The sequence below is a fragment of the Ovis aries genome, chromosome 24 (genome assembly GCF_016772045.2).
Source record: "Ovis aries strain OAR_USU_Benz2616 breed Rambouillet chromosome 24, ARS-UI_Ramb_v3.0, whole genome shotgun sequence".
Lineage (NCBI taxonomy): Eukaryota > Metazoa > Chordata > Mammalia > Artiodactyla > Bovidae > Ovis > Ovis aries.
The window spans coordinates 24,860,731-24,882,150 of NC_056077.1; positions in this window are offsets into that span (position 1 = coordinate 24,860,731).

Below are 21,420 nucleotides of genomic sequence, written 5' to 3' on the forward strand. Positions count from 1 at the left end.
GGAGTGAGTGAATACGCACATGAATTTGTTCATTTATCAAACATTAATTTTTGTCTCCAGCATGTAGGAAGTGTTGGTTAGGCAGTGAATAAAACAGAAATAAAAATATAAAGTGTGTGCCTGGTTCAGACTCTAGTTGTTCAGTCACTTAGTCGTGCCTAGCACTTTGCGACCTCATGGACTGCAGCACGCCAGTCTTCTTTCTCTGTTCTTCACTGTCTCCCGGAGTTTGCTCAGACTCATTTCCATCGAGTTGGTGATGCCATCCAACCATCTCATCCCCTGCTGCCCCCTTCTCCTCCTGCCCTCAATCTTTTCCAGCATCAGGATCTTTTCCAATGAGTCAGCTCTTTGCATCAGGTGGCCCAAGGACTGGAGCTTCAGCTTCAGTATCTGTCCTTTCAATGAATATGAAGGGTTGATTTCCTTTGAGATTGACTAGTTTGATCTCCTTGCAGTCCAAAGGACCGTCAAAAGTCTTCTCCAGCAACATAATTCAAAAGCATCAATTCTTCAGTGCTCAGCCTTCATTATGGTCCAGCTCTCACATCCGTATACAACTACTGGAAAAACCATAACTTGGACTATAAGGACCTTTGTCAGCAAAGTGATGTCTCTGCTTTTTGATAGCTGTCTAGGTTTGTCATAGCTTTTCTTCCAAGGAGGAAACATCTTTAAATTTCACGGCTGCAGTCAGACTCTGGAAACTCACCTGAAGTTCACAGTGAGTAAGCAACTGTGGCTGATTTGACCATGCTAACCTAAGCGTACTTTTGAGGCTTTTGCTCAGAGATACTGATCTCAAAGCCTACATTCCCCCTCATTTCTGTCATTCCTCACCCCCTGCATTTCATCCGTCAGCAAGAGCTGATGGCTCTGACTCTGAAATATACCCAGAATCCATCTAGTCATCTCCTGTTCTACCCCAGTCTCCTCCACCCTCATCTCTCATCTGAAAGTTTGCAACACCTTGCCTTCCCACTGCTCTTAAATAAAGTCAAATCTCTTGTTACAGCCCACAACCCAGCTTGCCCATTTCATCCTCATCTCCCCACAATCCCAAGTTCACCATCCTTTTTCCCCACACTGTAAGGTGGTGCCAGGCAATGGCCCTTGAGGTCCTGCAGGTGCCAACCCCTCCTTTGGAACAGCTCTGTCCCCTCCCTGAGCCATTACACTCTGGCCCTGTGATGGGAGTAGCATCCCTGATGATCTTTGACTTGCTTTCAGGGCCATTTTTCCATTGTCTTAGCGAATAGCTCCCAGTTTCTGTAGAGATGGCTGATCCCTACTAACCTCCCTATCAAGCAGTCCTTGGCCACACACTCACTGCTCTTTCCACCAAACTCTCTTGTTTTTGATAACAGGGATAGGCTGAGAATTTTCCACATCGTTTAGTTCTGTTTCTTTTTTTTGCTTAAAAAATCTATCTTTAAGTCATTTTTCTCTCCTCACATTTTAAAATAGGCAGTCAGGAAGTGCCAAGCCACTTTGCTTCAACATTTTGCTTAGAAGGTGAAGGTGAAGTTGCTCAGTCGTGTCCGACTCTTTGAGACCCCATGGACTGTAGCCTACCAGGCTTCTCCATCCATGGGATTCTCCAGGCAAGAATACTGGAGTGGGTTGCCATTTCCTTCTCCAGGGGATCTTCCCAACCCAGGGACATGACTGAGCGAAAAAAGAAACAGAACTAACAGATGTGGAAAATTCTCAGCCTATCCCTCGTCACACGGAGGATTAGGATTCAACATATGAATTTTGAAGGCACACAGACATTAGTCTTTAGCAGCTGGGAAGCGAGAGACATCCTTGGTCTGACCTGGTCAGGCCACTGGAGCCAGAGACCATCCATTAGAGCCGGGTCTTCCAAGGCCAGAGGAGTAGTGAGGATCTTCCAAGGGGAGAGAACAGGCAACTCTGGGCAGGCTGAGGGTGCATGGGGGAGAAGAGGCTGGCTGGAGGACATTCTCTCTAAAGACTAGGCAGAGGGCTGTCACATACCAAGACATTTTCTCACTGCTGGACACTCAACTAAGTAACCTCCCATGTTATCTCATCCTATTATCCTCTATTCCCTGATTTCAAGCTATACTACAAAGCTATAGTAATTAAAACAGTATAATATTGACTTAAAAATAAACATTTAGGAAGTGGAACAGAATGGAGAGCTCAGAAGTAAACCATAGCATATAGGTTAAGCAGTAAATGACAAGGCAGCCAAGAACATTGAATGGCAAAAAGATAGTCTCTTCCAAAATGGTGTTGGAGGGGCTTACCTGGCAGTCCAGTGGCTAAGACTCTGTGCTGTCAATGCAGGGGGCTCAGGTTTGATCCCTGGTCAGGGAACTAGATCCCTTACTGAGTTCACATGCTACAACTAGAGACCCTGCCTGCTGCAATGAAGATCAAAGATCCCAAGTGCCACAACTAAGACCCAGGGGAGTGAAACGAATATTTGTAAAATAAATATATTTAAAAAATATTTTTAAAAAGCACTATATTGCAGAAATTAAACTTTAAAAACAAACAAAATAGAGTTGGAAACACTGGATAACTACATGCAGAGAAGTGAAACTGGGTCCCTATCTTACTTCACTTATAAAAATAACTCAAAATACATCAAAGACATAAACATAAGGCCTGATTCCTAGAAGAAATCTAGCCATTTCATAAAACTCCTAGAAGAAAACAGAGAGAAACTTCTTGACATTGGTCTTGGCAATGATTTTTAAGATATAACATCAATAACACAGCAACAAAAACCAAAATCAAGTGGGACTATATCAAACTACTAATAAAAAGCTTCTGCATAGTGAAGGAAATCATCAACAAAATAAAAAGGCAACCTATAGAACGGGAAAAATAATTGCAAACCATATGTCATATGGGGCTCCCCAGGTGGCAAAATGATAAAGAATCCACCTGTCAATGTCTGAGACACAGATTCCATCCCTGGATTGGAAAGATCCCCTGGAAAAGGAAACGGCAACCCACTCCAGTATTATTGTCTGGAGAATCCCATGGACAGAGGAGGGAGTCTGGTGGGCTAAAGTCCATGGGTGTCACAAAGGAGTTGGACACGACTTAGCAACTGAACCACAACAGCAATATCAGATAAGGTGTTAAGATCCACAATACATAAGAACCCATATAACTCAAAATCAAGAAAGCAATTCAATGTAAAAAAAAAAATAAGCAGAGGAACTAAATAGACACTTTTCCAAAAAAGACATCCAAGTTGCCAACAGACACATAAAAAGATGTTCAACATCACTAATCATCACAGAAATGCAAATCAAAATAACGAGCTATCACCTCACACCTGTTAGAACAGGTATCATCAAGAAGACAAATGACAAGTATTGGCAAGAACGTGGAGATAAGGGGAACCTTGTGCACTGTTGGTAGGAATGTAAATTAGTGCAGCCATTATGGAAATAGTATGGAGGTCCCTTAAGAACAAATAGAGCTTCCATATGATCCAGCAATTCTACTTCTGGCTATTTATCCAAAGGAAATGAAATCAGTATCTGAAAGAGACATCTGTCCCCCCACGTTCATTGCAGCATTATTTATAATACCCAAGACGTGAGAACAACCTGAGTGTCCATAAATGGGTGAACAGATTAAGAAAATGGGATATATGTTATGGATTATGTATTTATAAATTTCTGATATATGATTTCCATCGATCATGTATCTAATGAGATGTTTTTATTTATTTATCGCCTGTGCTGAGTCTTTGTTGCTGCAGGGCTCTCTCTGGCTGTGGCAGTTGGCGGCTCCTCTCTACTTGGGGTACATGGGCTTCTCTCTGTGGTCCCTTCTCTGGTGGTGGAGCATGGGCTCTAGGGCACACAAGCTTCAGCAGTTGTGGCTCTTCATCTCTGGAGTGAAGGTTCATAGCTGTGGTGCAGGCACTTTGCCCTGCGGCACGTGAAATTTTCCTGGACCAGGGATTGAATCTGTGCCCCCTGTATTGGTAGGCAGATTCTTAGCCACTGGACCACGAGGGAAGTCTTAATGGGCTATTATTAAGCCTTGAAAAAAGGAAAAGAAAGAAATCCTGCCATTGTGACAATATGAATAAACCTAGAGGACAATATGCTAAATGAAATAAACTAGACACAGAAAGTCAAACACTGCATGATCTCGCTTATATGTGGAAACCGAAAAAGTCAAACTCAGAAAAGCAGAGAGTAGAATGGTGGTTGCAGGATCTAGGAGGTGGCAGACATGGAGAGACATACGGCAAGGTTTATCAAGGTTCGGTTATGCAGAATGATTTCGTTCTAGAGAGCTGATGTATACATCGCAGCTGCAGTCAATAGTGTTGTATTGCTTATTTGAAATTTGCTTAGAGAGTTAGTTACCTTGTGTTCTCACCACAGACACTCACCTATGCAGGTGTCCGATAGTTAATTAGCTTAACTATGGTAACCATTTCACAATGTGTACACTTAACAAAACATCATGTGTTGCTGCCCTTCACAGACAGAAAGAACAGACTTCAGGACACAGCGGGGAAAGGAGAGGTGGGATGCTTGGAGAGAACAGCATTGAAACATATACATTACCATATGCAAGACAGATAGCCAGTGGGACTCTGGTGCATGACGCAGGGAACCCAGACCCCGTGCTCTGCGACAAGCTGGAGAGATGGGGGGAGACGGGAGCGGGGTCAGGAGGGAGGGGACACATGTAGGCCTGTGGCTGATTCATATTAATGTGTGGCAAAAGCCATCACTACATTGCAAAGCAATTTTCCTCTAGCTTACATAAATAAATTTTAAGAAATCCCGTTGTACATCTTAAAATTATACAATTTTTATTTGTTAATTACCTCAATAAAGTTGGAAAAATTAAAATTTTAATTCTTTCAAAAATTGCAACATCAAAAAAAGAGCTGAAACTGTGAAACTCTTAGAAGAAAATATAGACGTAATCGTGGCTTTTTTTAGGCAACATTTTCCTAGATGACAGCAAAATCACAGGTAATAAAAAGAATGAATTGGCCTACATTAAAATTAAACTTTTGTGCTGCAAATGATACCATCAAGAAGGTAAAAAGATAGCCCACAAAATGGGAGAAAATATTTGAAATTTATCCAGCTGATAAGGAACTTATATCCAGAATATATAAAATATTCTTACAACTCAATTAATAAAAAGACCAATGACTCAGTTAAAATTGGGCCAAAGATTTGAATAGCCGCTTCTTCAGAGAAGATACACAAATGGCCAATAAGCACATGGAAAGATGTGTAATGTCATTGGTCATCAGAAAAATGCAATTCAAAACCATAGGATACCACTTTACAGGCTCTAGGATGAGTGTAACCAAAAAGATGGACAATAACAAGTGTTGCAAGGATACAGAGCTATTGGAACCCACAGCCATTGCTTGTAAAATGGGGTAGTGCTTGGAACAGCTTAGAAATTCCTCAAAACATTAAACATATACTTACTTTATGACCTAGCAATTCTACCCCTAAGTTTAAAAGAAATGAAATACACAAAGAATTGTATACTAACATTCCAGTTAACATATTACAGCATTATTTGTAATAGTCAAAAGACAGAAATAACCAAAACATCCGTCAAATGATTAATGGGTAAAATAGAATTTGGTATACCCATGCAATGGAGAAATCATCTGCCAATAAAAAGAAATGAAGTGCTAACACATGTGATGACGTTGATGACTCGGCACATTAGGATAAGTGAAAGAAGCCAAAACTAAAAGATTACTATTTCGTATAATCCTTTTTGTATGAAATTTCCAGCATGGGCAAATTATAGACACAGACACTCGATTAATAGTTGCCTAGGGCTGAAAGAAGGGCAGGAGAGGAGTGGAACTGGCCCTGACTACTAGTAGGTATGACGCATATTTTAGAGGAGATGAAAATCTCCTAACTTCTATCATTACAGTGGTTGTACAACCCTATGAATATACTAAAGAACATTCCATCATTCACGTTACACGGGTGAATTTTACAATATATAAATTACATCTTCATAAAATGCTTTTTAAGGAAAGTTAAAACCCCATTCCCAGACCCAATAAAGCCCTAGCTGGTTTAGACATAGGAATCTTGGTTCTCTGTCCTAGGTAATTAAGTCTTTGCAGACTAAGATGAAAAGTTAAGAGTGTAAAGATGTGAGATCTCACTACCTCATCAAGCAACCCTTGAGCCCCAGTTTCCTCATCGGGTTGATTGATCCTATCTTGATGTGTTGTTGGGAAGATGAATGACCTGTGTATGAAATTCCCAGTGCCACGCACAGAAGAGAGCACATCCTTGCAGATAATCAGTATCATGATTATCAGTGCACTCAAAGTATCATTGTAAAGATTAAAGGAAGCAATGCCACTCAGGTGCTAAGGATTTGTTTTTGTGATGACTCATGGAGTGGGGAGGGGTTTAAACACCTGCATCAGTGGCTCAGTGGCTCCTGGGGACTTTGCCTTCACTGACACCTCATTGACCTCCTCGACCTCCATGGTAGAATCATTCTGGTCATCTGGGTCTGAAAAGTCAGGCCTGAGCCATAGTGGCATCCAAATGCCACACTGCCACCCTCCTGAGCTGTGCCTGCCTGCAGTGCCAGGGCACCTTGGTGCAGCCATCAGGGTTTGCATCCTGCAGAAGCACCCGACAGTGGATGTCGTCCTGCTCAAGCACCTGCTGAAGCGAGTGTGTCGAGGACCTGCGTGACACACACTCGGCCTCTTCCCCAGGTCCGTCAACTCCAAGGCCCAGGGGGCCACTGGCAGCTTCAAATTACTTCCTGAGCACAGAGGGGAAATGCAGCTCAAGAAGATGCCCACTCTGATGACTCCCAGGAGAGCCAGTGAAGCTGAGAAGAGCCTCAAGACAACAAGTGAAGCCAAGTAGGACCCTTCCAACCAGTGAGGTTAAAAGGCGACCCAAGAAGCCAGGAGAGGTGAGGACACTTTCTTCCAAACCACGTTTGCCCAAGGAGAGGGCCCCCAGGAAAGGCAGCCAGATCAAAGACCAGGCAAGGTCTGGAAGGCCTCCCCACAGCCTGAGGAGGCCACACAGGCCCCTCCCAGTGCCAACAAGCCTGGCAGGAAGTCAAAGGTCGAAGGCAGAAGGAGTAGCCCAGATGCCAAGGCCCACAGAACAACAAAAGCTGAGAGTCAGAGTTCAAAACTCATGGTCACCCAGGGCAATGGTGTTGCTCCTCCAGACAAAAGAGAGGAAAACCAAGGTTCCTGAAGAGGTCACTGTCCAGGCGGTAGAGCAGGGGCTGAGAGCCAAGCCCACTGCTCCTCATAAAGGCAGTGGGTCCAAGTCAATGTCTGCACCACTGGCCAGGAAGACAGAGACCTTCTAGGGTTCGAGAAGACCTGGATGCCCAGCAAAACTCCATCATCCAATGTGTCCAGTAGGAAGTGAAAGCCAAGAGCTAGAGGCCAGGGTGGAGAGTGGTTGAGATTCTGCTAGAATTTTTATTCTCTGACAAAATATCATCCTACTTATTTTAATTTACCTATTTATCACTTAAGGCTTCATTCCCCCAACAAACAAATATGGTGCTGAAGATATACCTTATGAATGAATGAACTAACGAGTGAAGAACAGGCTCTTCAGAGCAGCTTGATTCCTCATGCAAACTAGTCTGATGTATCAAAATGCTGAACAACCGGAAAAATAAATCCTAAAAAAGGAAACCCTAGAGAGATGGATATTTTAAGTTTTGAGGTTCTGTCTTGTAAAAATGAACAGGAACCCACCTCATGTCTATTTCCAAAACAAAAGCATGGTTCTGCTTCATCATGAGCCTTCCCCCCATAAAATGATGTAGCTACTAGAAGTGCCAACATCTAGAAAAAGAAAATAATGAGACGAGAATTGGAAAATAGCGAATGCCTACAGGAGCCAAGAGCAGAGAAGCAGGTCAGATGCACCAGAGAGGAGAGGTGAGACCTGGGGCCAACTGGGCAGCACGTGTCCCATGTAAAGGACTAGCTGGCATTCTAGTAGACCCTGTCACTGCTGCCATAAGGAACTGGGGACTCAGCATTGCCGATCCGAAATGTGAGCAAATGAGTGACTGAAAATTGTTAAGCCTGCCAGGCTCCTCTCCATGGGATTCTCCAGGCAAGAATACTGGAGTGGGTTGCCATTCCCTTCTCCAGGGGATCTTCCCGACCCAGCAATCAAACCCAGGTCTCCTATATTGCAGGCAGATTCTTTACCTCCTGAGCCACCAGGGAAGCCCAGATTTAAATGTAGATTTTTCCAAATCTTAGAATAGCCAACAGGGTATATCCCGTGAGATTCCATCTACATGAAGTCAAGAAAGCAGAAACTTGTAGAGAGAGAGACCAGAGGAAGTGCAAGGCATTGGTCCTGTCCTGTTTCTTCCTCAGGGCTGGTTGCACCATTGAGCTCACTTCATGCGAATACACTGAGCTGGACCCCAGTGATATGTGCCCCTTTCTATATTGTATGATACTTTCAAGGATGTTTCACTTTTTTAAATCATGGAAACAGAAAGTCAGACTCTGCATTAGATACAACTCTTAGGTCACCAGTTGGCCAGTGTGCGGCATCTGCTGTAAGCCTTTGATGACTCATTCTTGCCATTGAGCTGTCTGGGACTGCAAGCCTGCTCTTTTGCATGCTAGGTCCTGCTAGGAGTTATACCCAGGATAGGGAGGTAATGTCACAGGGCATGTGATGTGGGACTGTGTACAACAGGAAGATTGCTGCTCCTACCTGGAGGTGGTGAGCTCCCCTTCTCTGCAGAAATTAGGGCAGAGGCAGGACCACTGTTGCTCTGGGATTCTGCAGAGGACCTGAGGGAAGGAGCTGAATAAAGTGACCACTGAAGCTCCTTCCAGTCCCAAGAGCCAGAGAATCCAAGATCATTTATCCAATCATTCATTCAACAGCGATAATACTGAATATCTCTTCTGTGTCAGGCACATGCCTGGCACTGGGGATTTGGGGTTGAATAAAAGAGTTTAGATCCCTCCATTGAAAGACTTTGCAAACCATTGAGATGGTGGCAGAGGGGCTGTAGGGCCCTTGGGGAGGCATTAAGTCAATTCAGAGGAGAGGAGAATAGTGACGGAAGGTGAGGGGGTCTCTGCTTTTATTAGGAACCTGTCTTATTGTAGATGGAGAGAAAGGCTCCCCTGAGGGACTCATATCTCAGCTGAGACATGAATGATGAGCATGAACTAGCCAGACAAAGAGAGTAGGGGCTGGCGGGAGAAGAGAAACAGAAGCCCATTGAAAGAAAGGGGGAAAGTTCAACCTAGCTGAAATGCAGGCTCGTGGAGGGCAAGTGCGGTCCTTGTGTCTGGTTGCATCTTTATTTCCACGATTCCAAGAATGTAAAATTCTGAGACTCTGTAATTCTGGGCATCTATGATTCAACAGCTCTCCATTATTAAGATTTCCGCTAATTGAGTTGCTAAGATTCCGTGAATACCCTTTTCTAAGTCTCTGACTTGCAGGCACAATGAGTCTGCCTCCTACTTTCGCTGCAGCCTGACCCTGCCTTGGATTATCCCTCTGCTAGTGCAGACAAGGCTAAAGAGAAGTAGTTGGGAAGAAGCAGCTCGTTCGCATTTGCACTGCAATCTGCCTCCCAATTAGACCCTGTTCTGCTCTGCTCTGGGGAAAGAGACAAAAGAAAATGCAGGCAGGGGCCTTGCTTATACTAATGACTGATCTCCGTGGGCAGAGTTAATGCCAAGCCCCATTCGGCCAGTAGGCCATCACCAGCATGGGGTGAACACACAGACTAATTTATGTGAAATAAAAACACACTTTTACATGGTGTCCTGACACCAAGACAGGCGTTTCCTCCCCGCAAAACAAGCCCAATTATCATGGTATGCTCTGTGGCCTTTTCTGCTCTGAGAAAGGGTTGCAAAATCTCTTAACAGTTCAGAGCTCTGAGAAGAGGGGCGAAAAGAAGAATGGTACAAATGGGGCATCGCCAGGGAGGAGACAGGTGAATTGGGAGATACAGACATGCCAGGCTGATGCCAAGAACTTGAGCATCAGAGTCAGAGTGCTGGGTTTTTTTTTTTCTGAATTATTAATTTAATTTTATTGAAGTAGAGTTGGTTTACAAAATTGTACTCGTTTCAAGCGTCCAACGTAGTGATTCAGCATTATTCCAGATTGATGGTGGCAGTTTAGTCACTAAGGCATGTCCAACTCTTGAGATCCCGTGGACTATAGCCCACCAGGCTCATCTGTCCTTGGGATTCTCCAGGCAAGAATACTGAAGTGGGTTGCCATTTCCTTTCCCAGGGAATCTTCCCAACCCAGGAATCGAACCCGGGTCTCCTACATTACAGGCAGATGATTTACCAACTGAGCTATGAAGGAGGCCCTTATTCAAATTATTACTCCATTAAAAGTTATTACAAGGTAATGACTGTAATTCCCTATAATTAAATATATCTTTGTTGCTTATCTATTTTCTTTTTTTTAATTTTAAATTTTATTTTTACTTTATTTTACTTTACAATACTGTATTGGTTTTGCCATACATTGACATAAATCCACCACGGGTGTATACAAGCTCCCTGAGTCCCCCTCCCACCTCCCACCCCATATCATCTCTCTGGATCATCCCCATGCACCAGTCTATTTTCTAATAGATAGTAGTTTATATCTCTTATTCCCATACCCCTAACTTGCCCTTCCCTTCTTCCCTCTTTCCTCTCCACTAGCTTGTTTTCTACATCTGAGTCTATTTCTTTCTACTTTGTATATGCATTCTTCTGTATTATTTTTAAAATTCCACCTTCAAGTGATATCAGACAGTATTTGTCTTTTTCACTCTGACTTACAGGGTATACATGTGGGGAAAAAACAAAAATACTAATTTGAAAAGATACATGCACGCTAACATTCATAGTAGAACTATTTACAGGAACCAAGCTGTGAAAGGAACCCAAGTGCCCATCGACAGATGGATGGATAAAGAAGGTATGGTGCTTATATACAATGGAATATTACTCAGCCATAAGCATAACACAACTCTGTCATTTACAGAAACATGGATGGACCTAGAGAATATTGTGCTTTGTGACCTTAAGTCAGGCTATCACCAGAGTGTCTGACCCAGAAACCTGCTCGCCCAGGCTCTGCCTTGGGAGCCCCACCTGTAAACTGTCTGCAGGATACTTCAGAGGACTGCTGGGCCAGTCAAATGAGTTAACACAAGCAAAGTGTTTGGGCTGGTGGCTGACACACAGTTTTAGCTGTTTTTATTAAATAGAAGCCAGAGAATGTTGCATTACAGATGCTGTATTAATTGTAGGGGACTCATCCCATGAAAAATGCTTATCAATTAAAATGTCTTAAGCAGGTAATGAGTTAAACAGAAAAGATTGGCCTTGCTGATGTGTAAAGGATAAATTGTTGAGGAAAAGAGTGAAAAAGCACTGTGTGCTGAGGAAACGGCAAGTCATTTGCTACCAAAGAAACATAAGTTCTATGAGATCTGAAGTATAGCATAGAACAGTCAATGAAGGAGTAAATAGGGGTTATGGGTGACTTTGCCAATACAAGCTGCTATAATAAAGTAGCAAAGACTGGTGACTCATAAAAAACAACAATTTGCTTCTCACAGTTCTGGAGGCTGGAAGTCCAAGATCAGGGTGTCAGAATGGCCAGATTCTGGTGAGAAACTTCTTCCCACCTGTAGACCGCTGTCTTCTCATTGTGTCCACATAAGTGCCTGAGTGAGAGCAAGACGGCTCCCTGGAGTCCCTTTCATAAGGACACTAGTCCCATTCAGGGGAGCTCCACCTTCATGACCTAATCACGTCCTAAGGCCCCACCTCAAATACCATCACTTTGGGAATAAGTTTCAACAGGAATTTTGAGAGGGCACATGCAGTCCATTGCAATGAAAATCACCAAAGATTTTTTTGAACAAAGTAAGTCATTAATTATACTTTTGATCCAAGTGTCAGAAACACAACTCAAACTGGCTTAAGCAAAATGTATAGGAACTTTCTGTGGTAAAGCTAATCCTATACTAGATTAGATTTAGATTCGCTCCAGGCTAGCTAAACTAGCCATACCATTAATAGAATCAAGTTGGAGTGATTTCCTCAGGACATGGTTCCCTCCATCCTTAAAGTCTGCTTTATACCAAGTTGGCTTCATTTAGCCCCAGGTGTTCCCCAAAGGTGACCAAGGTGGCCATCAATAGTTCCAGTCTTAGGAGGGAGGCCGTATTTCAGGGCCCACTCTCATTGGTCGACTTTGAGTCAGGTGGACATCCCTGAACCAGTGACTGATGCTGAGGTGGGAAGCTTTGATCTGTGATTGGTCAGACCTGGTCACATGCCTATTGCTGTTGTGTGATGCGGTGATGGAATATGGCTTTAAGAGCAGGAAAGGGATAGTTCCCCATAAGAACATCAGAGGTATGTGTGTATATGTGTGCCTGTGGTTTATAGTTTTATGTTGTTTATTTTATTGTGGTTGGTTGTATCATTTTACCAAAAGAAACAGAATGGATTCTAGGCAAGCAAAAATAATACACGTCCATAGTATAATGTGTTTGTTTATAGGTACTTTTGAAAGTAATGTGAATGAAGAGTAGAGCAGGGTTGTTGAATGTGTAACAACCTGGTTATTACTGCCCCCTCCTACACTCACATCAGACATGACTAATTCATTGCTAGTCCACCCAGATGCCTTTTCTGTTGATTCTACATGAGTTGCCATCCGTCTGTCTGAGTAAGAACTATTTGCCACCCCTGAATTGGAGGTAAGGGGTACAATTGTTTCCCTCTCTCTTAGATACTGTACCTCTGATCTTTTTTTAGCTAGAAAGAGATTGATGAAGTTGGGGCTGGATGATCTCTCATATCTCCAAGGGAAGAAATGAGTCCAGGGCTACAGAGCTGGAGTTTGAACTGAGTTGTCCTGAAAGCCAGCTAGGAGAGTATTCTCTATGAATTAAGAGCCCAGGACTCAGATTGCTGTGTTTACATTCTATCTTTGCTGCCTACTAACCCTGTGATCTTTGGCTAATTGCATCACCTCTGTCAGCTAGCTTCTTCTGTGAAATGTAAATAATAACTCCCCTAGGGTCACTGTGATGATGGAAAGAGCAATGTAGGCAAAGCAGTAGCCCAACACATACTTAGCACTCCAAAACCAGAAGGTATCTTTGTAACCATGGTTAATACACCTTCCTGCTGTTTCCCAGCTTCCAGGCTCTTACCTTTTTTCTTTTTAATTCAGTCAAGGAGGGAAGTGAGAAAATTAAGATAACCAAGTGGTTTAGTGACAACGTTATGTAAACCTATCTCCCTGTGGATCCTTCCAAGCTGTGTTGAGAACAGCATTTGAATTTCCAAAAGTAACTTAGTAAACTCTCTTATCATTGTAGAATGAGGAGGCTGGTTAATCAAATGTAGAGAAATCAGAGTTAATCAAACAAGGAGTTACTGTGTTGATGGAGTTGGAATTAGCCTTACTAAAGGAATTAAGACACAGCAGAAATACAGCCAAAGATGCCTCGAGGGCTCCCCATTGCCCACAAGCGTGAACACCTCAGAAGCTGACTCCCAGCGATGTTTGGCCGCTGCGACCCCAAGTGGCCTCCACCCCTGCCTTCATGCCGGAGCCTCAGGTGCCCACATGGAGCTCCATGGCTTTGTTTGTGTCATGCCACCCCTCTTGAAGACCTCCACCACATCACGCTGCCTTTCTGCACTGCTGTGTCTCCCTCTATAAATGGGCAAAATGAATTCTTGGATTTCATCACAGAAATGCTGGGAGCTTGAAGAAGGGCCATGTGTGTAAATGTGTCAGGAAGATGCCTACCAGGCTGTAGGTGCTTATAAAGCTTCAGCTGAGCCTGGGTGTGGGTACCTAGAAACGCTCTGATCCAAAAGTGATGATGATAGAAGATCAATGGCCCCCAGATCAGGTAGGACATGGGACGTATGCTCAGTCATCGAAGAAAACCATAGAAATTCTATTACAGTTAAAATCCTTTCTGTGGACCCCACTGCTGGCAATAACAGACTTCTTAGGATATACAGTAATAAAGCATGATCATAGTCATCTTAGGAGATTCTATTCCACAGGATCTACCTGGGCCCTGTACACCTAAATTGAGGACCTAAAGACTGAAAAATAAAGAGGCAAATTCTACAGGTTATATGATGAACTTTAGAACTCCTTGCCAACCCCTGTTCCCACTAGAATCTTCACAATGACCTTAGGCCCAATTGCTTGGATGCCTAAAGTGAAAGTGTTAGTCTGACTCTTCTTGACCCCATGGACTATGTCTGTCTATGGAACTCTCTAGGCAAGAATACTGGTGTGAGTAGCTATTTCCTTCTCCAGAGGATCTTCCCAACCCAGGGACTGAACTCAGGGCTCCTGCCTTGCAGGCAGATTCTTTACCATTTGAGCCACCAATTGCTTGGATGTCTAGAAACATTTGAATTTGCACTTTCTTTTGCTGCTTCTATTTATCTAGTTTTAAGACCTTATGCTAACGTCCCATACCTTTCTTGTTAAAGCCTTTTAGGACCCTTCTAAGAACCCATATTCCCTTCAGGAATCTTTAGAAGTGAGGTACCCATCAGATGCCTGGAGATGTTGTTTGCTGTGACTTCCTAAAGATCTTGGCTCTAGCAAGAATGAGCTATTTATGAGCACTGACTCTGGAGCCAGACTGCCATTTGCTAGCTGTGTGATATCAGCGCAAGTCTTTTGACTTCTCTGTGTCTCTGTGGCTCCACCTGTTAAATAGGAATAACAGTGGCATATATCATGTATGGTTTGGGGAAGATTAAGGAGATAACTCGCATAAAGTGCTTCCCCACTGTGTCCCATAAATATTAGTAGTTATTGCACACTGAAAGCACTGGGGTATTTTGTCAGCCTGATATTGTATGAATACTCTGGTGTGGGGTTCCCTGGGCTTATGAGGGTCTGTCAAAGCCTGTCGCCAGCTCAGGGTGAGGCTGGAGGGGAAGGACTTGACTGTTTTTCAAGCCAGCCCTTGATGTTCATCATTCCCCAGGGCCCTCTGGTAACCATGGCAACCCAGCTTACAGGTTACCAAGTTCAAAACAATATATTTCCAAGCAAGAAGTTTTGCTGACTTCACCCGTCTTGATGAGAAGACAATGAAGACTTGTGTGTCTTTGCTGGTACCTGTGCCAATCAGAAGACATGAGAGCTTTTGTGCCATCTTTTTTCACATGTCTACCTAAACAATGATGTCCATGCAAAAATAGAGCGGTTATTACTAACTGGCCAGCATATTAAACAGAATTGGCCATAATGATAACCTTGATCATCCCTTACTAAGTGAACTGAGCCTGATCTTTGGGATCTCATGAACTAAGACCCACTTTTGAGGCAGTTATTTACGGTGTGACCCTGAGCAGGTAACTTAACCTCTCTGTGCTTCTGTTTCTTCAATAGCAAAATGGGAATGGCCTTGATAGGGACAGTATAAAGGGACAAAGTTTTTCCACTAGTCATGCACAGATGTAAGAGGTGGACCATAAAGAAGGCTGAGCACCAAACAATTGATGCTTTTAAACTGTGGTGCTGGAGAAGATTCTTGACAGTCAAGAGATCAAACCAGTCAATCCTAAAGGAAATCAATCCTGAATATTCATTGGAAGGACCGCTGCTGAAGCTGAAGCTGAAGCTCCAATACTTTGGCAACCTGACATGAAGAGCCAACTCATTGGAAAAGACCCTGATCCTGGGAAAGACTGAGGGCAGAAGGAGAAGGGAGCAACAGAGGATGAGATGGTTGGATGGCATCACAGACTCAATGGACATGAGTTTGAGCAAACTCCGGGAGATAGTGAAGGACAGGGAATTCTGGTGTGCTGCAGTCCATGGGGTCCCTAAGAATCGGACATAACTGAACAGAAAGGGACAAAGTAGGTGATTAAATAGTTAATCCCACTCAGGGATTGTAAGAATATGGGAGACCCCTGAAGTTAATGATTGCTCAAGAGAGCAGGTTTGCTTCACCACAAAACCAAGCAGGCTTGCTTAGCAACAAAACCATGCAGGAGCAGCACAGACATGCCCCCCAGACAACAAAACGGTGGTGGCATGAGGTCTGCATCCTGCCCAGCGAGCTTAGTAAGTTAATGACCCCGAAACACGCTCTCTGCTCTTATAAAGAACAATAATCTGTGGAACTAGCTTGACCACATAGGGACAAGAAAACACTCCCCTGCCTAACCTAGAGGGGGAGATGATGATGGAAGCATGATGTCTACTCAAGAAAGACCAAGTTCCCCCCCTCCAAACACCACTTTTTCCTTTGATTACAAAGCTGTAGCCCAGTAAGTTCTCAAGGTATAGCATTTCTCGCCCTCCCACTTGTAAACCTCACAGGCATCCTATTCTGAGTCACTTCTTATCTATCCCATTGCCTCTCGCTGAATTCTTTTTTGTGCTGAGACATAAAGAACTGCAGTACCAGGAGCTCTTCAGAACCACCCAAAACAACACCCAGTGTTTTCAGCCTGCTGCTGCTGCTGCTGAGTCACTTCAGTCATGTCCAACTCTGTGCGACCCCATAGGTGGCAGCCCACCAGGCTCCTCCGTCCCTGGGATTCTCCAGGCAAGAACACTGGAGTGGGTTGCCATTTCCTTCTCCAATGCATGAAAGTGAAAAGTGAAAGTGAAGTTGCTCAGTCATGTCCAACTCTTAGCGACCCCATGGACTACAGCCCACCAGGCTCCTCCATCCATGGGATTTTCCAGGCAAGAGTACTGGAGCGGGTTGCCATTGCCTTCTCCGCCTAACGCATCTCAAATGGTTCTTATGACGCATACACAAGGTAGTGTATGTCAAGGTCACAGCACAGTGCTTGGCACACAGTAAAACCTACCGTAACTGCGCCTTGTGGCTCTTGTTATCTGCTCATGCACCCACCTCGCACACCCCTGATTCTCTGTTTCTGCCTTCTCTGAGTCTTCTACCAAGAACATCCTTCATGTCAAGCCTCGAATCCCTACCTAATGAAAACACACTGGATTTTCCCCTTAAAACAATGGCACAAAGATTCTTTTGAAAAATCTTAATCAAAACAGAATTTATAATGACAAAAATTGCAAGCAATGTAAATACCCGACAATAGAAGATTGATTAAAGAGAGGAAGATAATTCATACAATAGAATATGATTCACCTGTTTAAAATGATAATGCACATCTGCATTTATTAATACAGAATGGATTACTCTGTAACAAAATAAGAAGTAGATCATGAAAGAATATCCATAGGATGATCATGTTTTAGAGATCAGTAGGTAGGTAGGTAGGCAGATAGATGTCAAAATATTAATATTTGTTGGTTAACTTTCTTTTGTTCAGTTTTCTTCATGTCTTTTATCATTTTTACCCATAAATGTGCATGCCATGTGCATTAAAATATCTCTAATACAACCCTGAAGTTAATAGTAATATGTTAATATTAATATTCATTTTCCAAAGTACAAGTCAAATTCCACAGGATTTCCTGGATATCTCTGGCTCACAGAGAATTTCCTTTTTCCTTCTCCAGAGTCCATGCAGTGCTTTGTGCATCTCTGAAGACATTTATCACATCTTACTCTGCCTTGTGCCCTCTGCCTGCTCAAGCCAATATTCCTAGGGAGCAAAGGCAGCCTTGCTTAGTCCCTGCAGGCACCAGTCAGTGAACGCATGCCTGAGTGGGTAAGTGAATGAATGCATCCTTCACTCTTCAAAATTCTGGTGTGATGTGCTCTCCTTTGGAGCCTTTTCTAGACTCCTTCCCTCTTTTCTCAATGCTCTGATTGTGGTCTCCTCTAGAACTGGCCAGTCTGAGCTCTCCTTCCTATTCTAACCCTCTCCTGTTGGATTAAGGGCAGAAGCAAGGGTGCCCAGGTGGGAGTGCACTGAACACAGTCATGATTCCAAGGGTGTCAGGAACAGCCCAGGCAGTGGAGAAGGGCTTTCCAGGAAGGGAGATACTGTATATGATGTTTAGCGTGACTCTTGAAAGCAGAGCAAAAGAAGGTGGTGTGGACCCAGGAGCTGCTGGGCTCTATATTCACATTCTCCAAAAGGATTTGCAGTTTTGATCGTTTCTTTTTTGTTTTTTTACTTTTGGCTGCACTGCGTCTTCATCGCTGCACACAGGCTTTCTCTAGTTGAGGCAAGTGGGGGTTACTCTCGTTGTGGTGGCTTCTCCTCTCAGTGGCTTCTCTTGCCCCCAAGCATGGGCTCTAGGCCATGTGGGCTTCAGTAGCTGTGGTCCATGGGCTTAGCTGTCCTGAGGCATGTGGGATCTTCCTGGACCAGGGATCAAACCCATGCTGCCTTCATTGGCAGTCAGATTCTTAACCACTGGATCACCAGGGAAGTCCCCAATAATTTCTTTAAATGCAATATGATGCCATGCTTGTTGAGTGCTACCAAAATTTCATGTTCTCCCTGTATTTGCCAGCCTCACATGTCATTAGGTTAGGGCCATGTGGCCAATGGACTGCAAAGAAAAAATAGGATATGTGTCTTCTGGCCCCTAGCCTTTAAGAACTTGTGCAGCACTTCCTCCAACCCTCTCTGCTCCACCTGCTGCAACTTGAAGGCCTTGTGCTCCCAGTTGCCCAGGCACAAGATATAAAAACCTGCCTGACCACCACTGAACTTTGTATGACCAATTCAATGACCTTTACTGTGTTAAGCCAACTGAGATGTTAGGGTTTTCTTCGGCGCAGCCTAGCCCATTCTGACTAACCCAGCACGCACACTTTATCCAACCCCTGTTCCTTTTCAATAACCTTCACAAGAAGGTGACCCTGCATTTTACAAGATTAAATTTTTTTCAGTCTCACTTACACAATGACAGTGGGGTTTCACTCCACTGATGGATACAATAAATACATATTTGTGCATTAAAATGGAAAAAGAAAGAAAAGTCTTCATATCTCCTGGCCAACCCAGCAGCTGCCTCTATAAAGCAGGAGAGTCCGGCTCTTAATTAAGCATTTTTCCCTGTCCTTGAGCTTAGCAAAAGGGGATCCATCCAAACTGAATCCATCACCTTCCAACGATTTCCTCTCGTGCAGGGACAACAGCATCAATTAGGCCCCAGGATGGATGTTGGTAAAACTTCGCTCCAACAAGCCTTGCTTCTCAACCTGTCTTGCTTCTAATTGTCCATTTATTTCTCTCACAAACAATGTCAATAGCCCAGATGCAGCTTTTGTGAAGCAATGTCTGCTCCCCAGGGAAGAGGGCTGCAGGAAGCAGCTGAGTGTGGCGTAAAGGTTTCCATGGTAATTATGCACCAACCACCAGAAGGCTCTGCCCGGTGAAATCCCTCGTTAGCCACCAGCCAGCTAATTAGAGGAGGCCTTTAGCACTTGCTCGTATTCTGGAACATTTGTTCCTGGTGGGTTAGGAACGGACACTCAAGGCTTTGGGCAGTCTCTTCAGCCCCAAGTCCCAGGGAAAGTCACAGGCATGAAGGGAGAGTAATTTATTCCGGTGGCCTGTGGAGCAGCAGATAGCTGACAGCCTTTTCTTGGCATCTGGCAAACACCAAGATGAGTTCATGGCAACCAGCCCAGGGCAGAGGGGCAGGGACGATTAAGGGAGGAAGGGATCCTAACTTTCCATTCCAAGGAAGACCCAGAGAGGAACCAAGGGCGCAGGGGATGAAACACCGCCTTTGAGAAGCTTGTGGTGGGAGCGAGAGCAGGGAGACACCCGGGGGCAGGCGTGCCACACAGGGCACTGAGCTCTGAAGGATCTCAGGCTTGCTAACGTGCTCTGCTCTCGCTATCTTAAAATATTTAAAGATTTTTTTTAATTTGTTTTTTTTTTTTTACTTTTTCCATTGTTGTGTTGTTTTCTGCCATTACAGCAACGTGAATTAGCTGTAATTATACGTATATCCCCTCTCTCTTGTGCCTCCCTCCCCTTCCCTTACCCCACCTCTCTAGGTCATCACAGAGTGCCAGGCTGAGCTCCCTGTGTTATGCAGAAACTTCTCACCAGCTGTCCATTTTACGCATGATAGTATATATGTGTGGATGCTACGTTCTCCATGCATCCCACCTTCTCCCTCCCCAACTGCATCCACAAATCCATTCTTTACATCCGCGTGTCCATTCCTTCCCTGCAAACAGGTCCATCAATACCATATTCCTACATTCCATATATATAAAGCCCAGCATGCTCGTTTTCCACTGAGCCCTACAATATGATATAGCTGGCCCCAGGTGCTCAGGTGGACAGGTTTTCTAAGCAGGTAAACCAAGGAAACAACTGTGGATATGGAGAAAGCCTCCATGCACCCAATTACCCAGGACCCCCCTGGGCCACAGGATACTGGATCCATGAAACATTGTGTTGAATCTCGGCCAAGTATGGACACTAAGAGCTCTGACTCTAACGTAGGAAACACACGGGGCCAAGATCCAGCTTTGCCAGGCATTGTCCACGTGTTCTTGGGTAAGTGACCCGAACCCTCTGCATCCCAGGTTCCCCTCTATGACATGAAGATGCTAGTTGGTAGCTATTTCATAGGGTTATAGAAAAGACTGGCACAAAATTGTTGCTGAATAAATGTTACCAATACCCTTAATACCATCACTGATTTTATGATGATTATATGTTCATCTTCCTACTGTTACATAGCCCCCCCACTAAGTCTCCTGAGGACCCCCTGAGATATTCCTGCTGCCTGGGAGCTGGTCTCTTTGGATGGGTATCCTGCAGAAGGCCAAGGGAGGCCAAAGCACTAATCCTTTCCTTCTCAAGTCTTCTCTACTCCAATGCCTTTAGAAAGACAGAAAGTGAAGTCACTCAGTTGTGTCCAACTCTTTGCGACCCCATGGACTGTTACCTACCACTCTCCTCCATCCATGGGATTTTCCAGGCAAGAGTACTGGAGTGGGTGGCCATTTCCTTCTCCAGAGGATCTTCCTAATCCAGGGATCGAACCCAAGTCTCCCACATTGTAGGTAGACTCTTTACCATCTGAGCCACCAGGGAATGCCTTTCCCCTTGTGCACATCCACCCAATGCCTCTCACCCTCCACCCTGGCCCTAGCGATTAGCTCCACCTTTAAACTTTCAGAATTTATTTTCACCCTGTAATTGTACTAAGGAACCCACCCTAGGGGAGAGTGGCTTGCCCAGGTTCAACAGAACCATAGTCTCATCTTAGCCTTTCAGTGTTTTCCACCCCTCTCCAAGACTGTGTATTTGACTGGGTAACATTGCTTCATTTCTGCCAGCCTCCAAAAAGTGCTCCACTGTGCTTTAAATTTACAGAGTCTGCTCGTTCCTTATAAATTCACTCGAATCCCCCAGGATATAGTTATCTCCAGGAAAATCAAGCACCTTTTGATTGGGGGCTGGTCAGA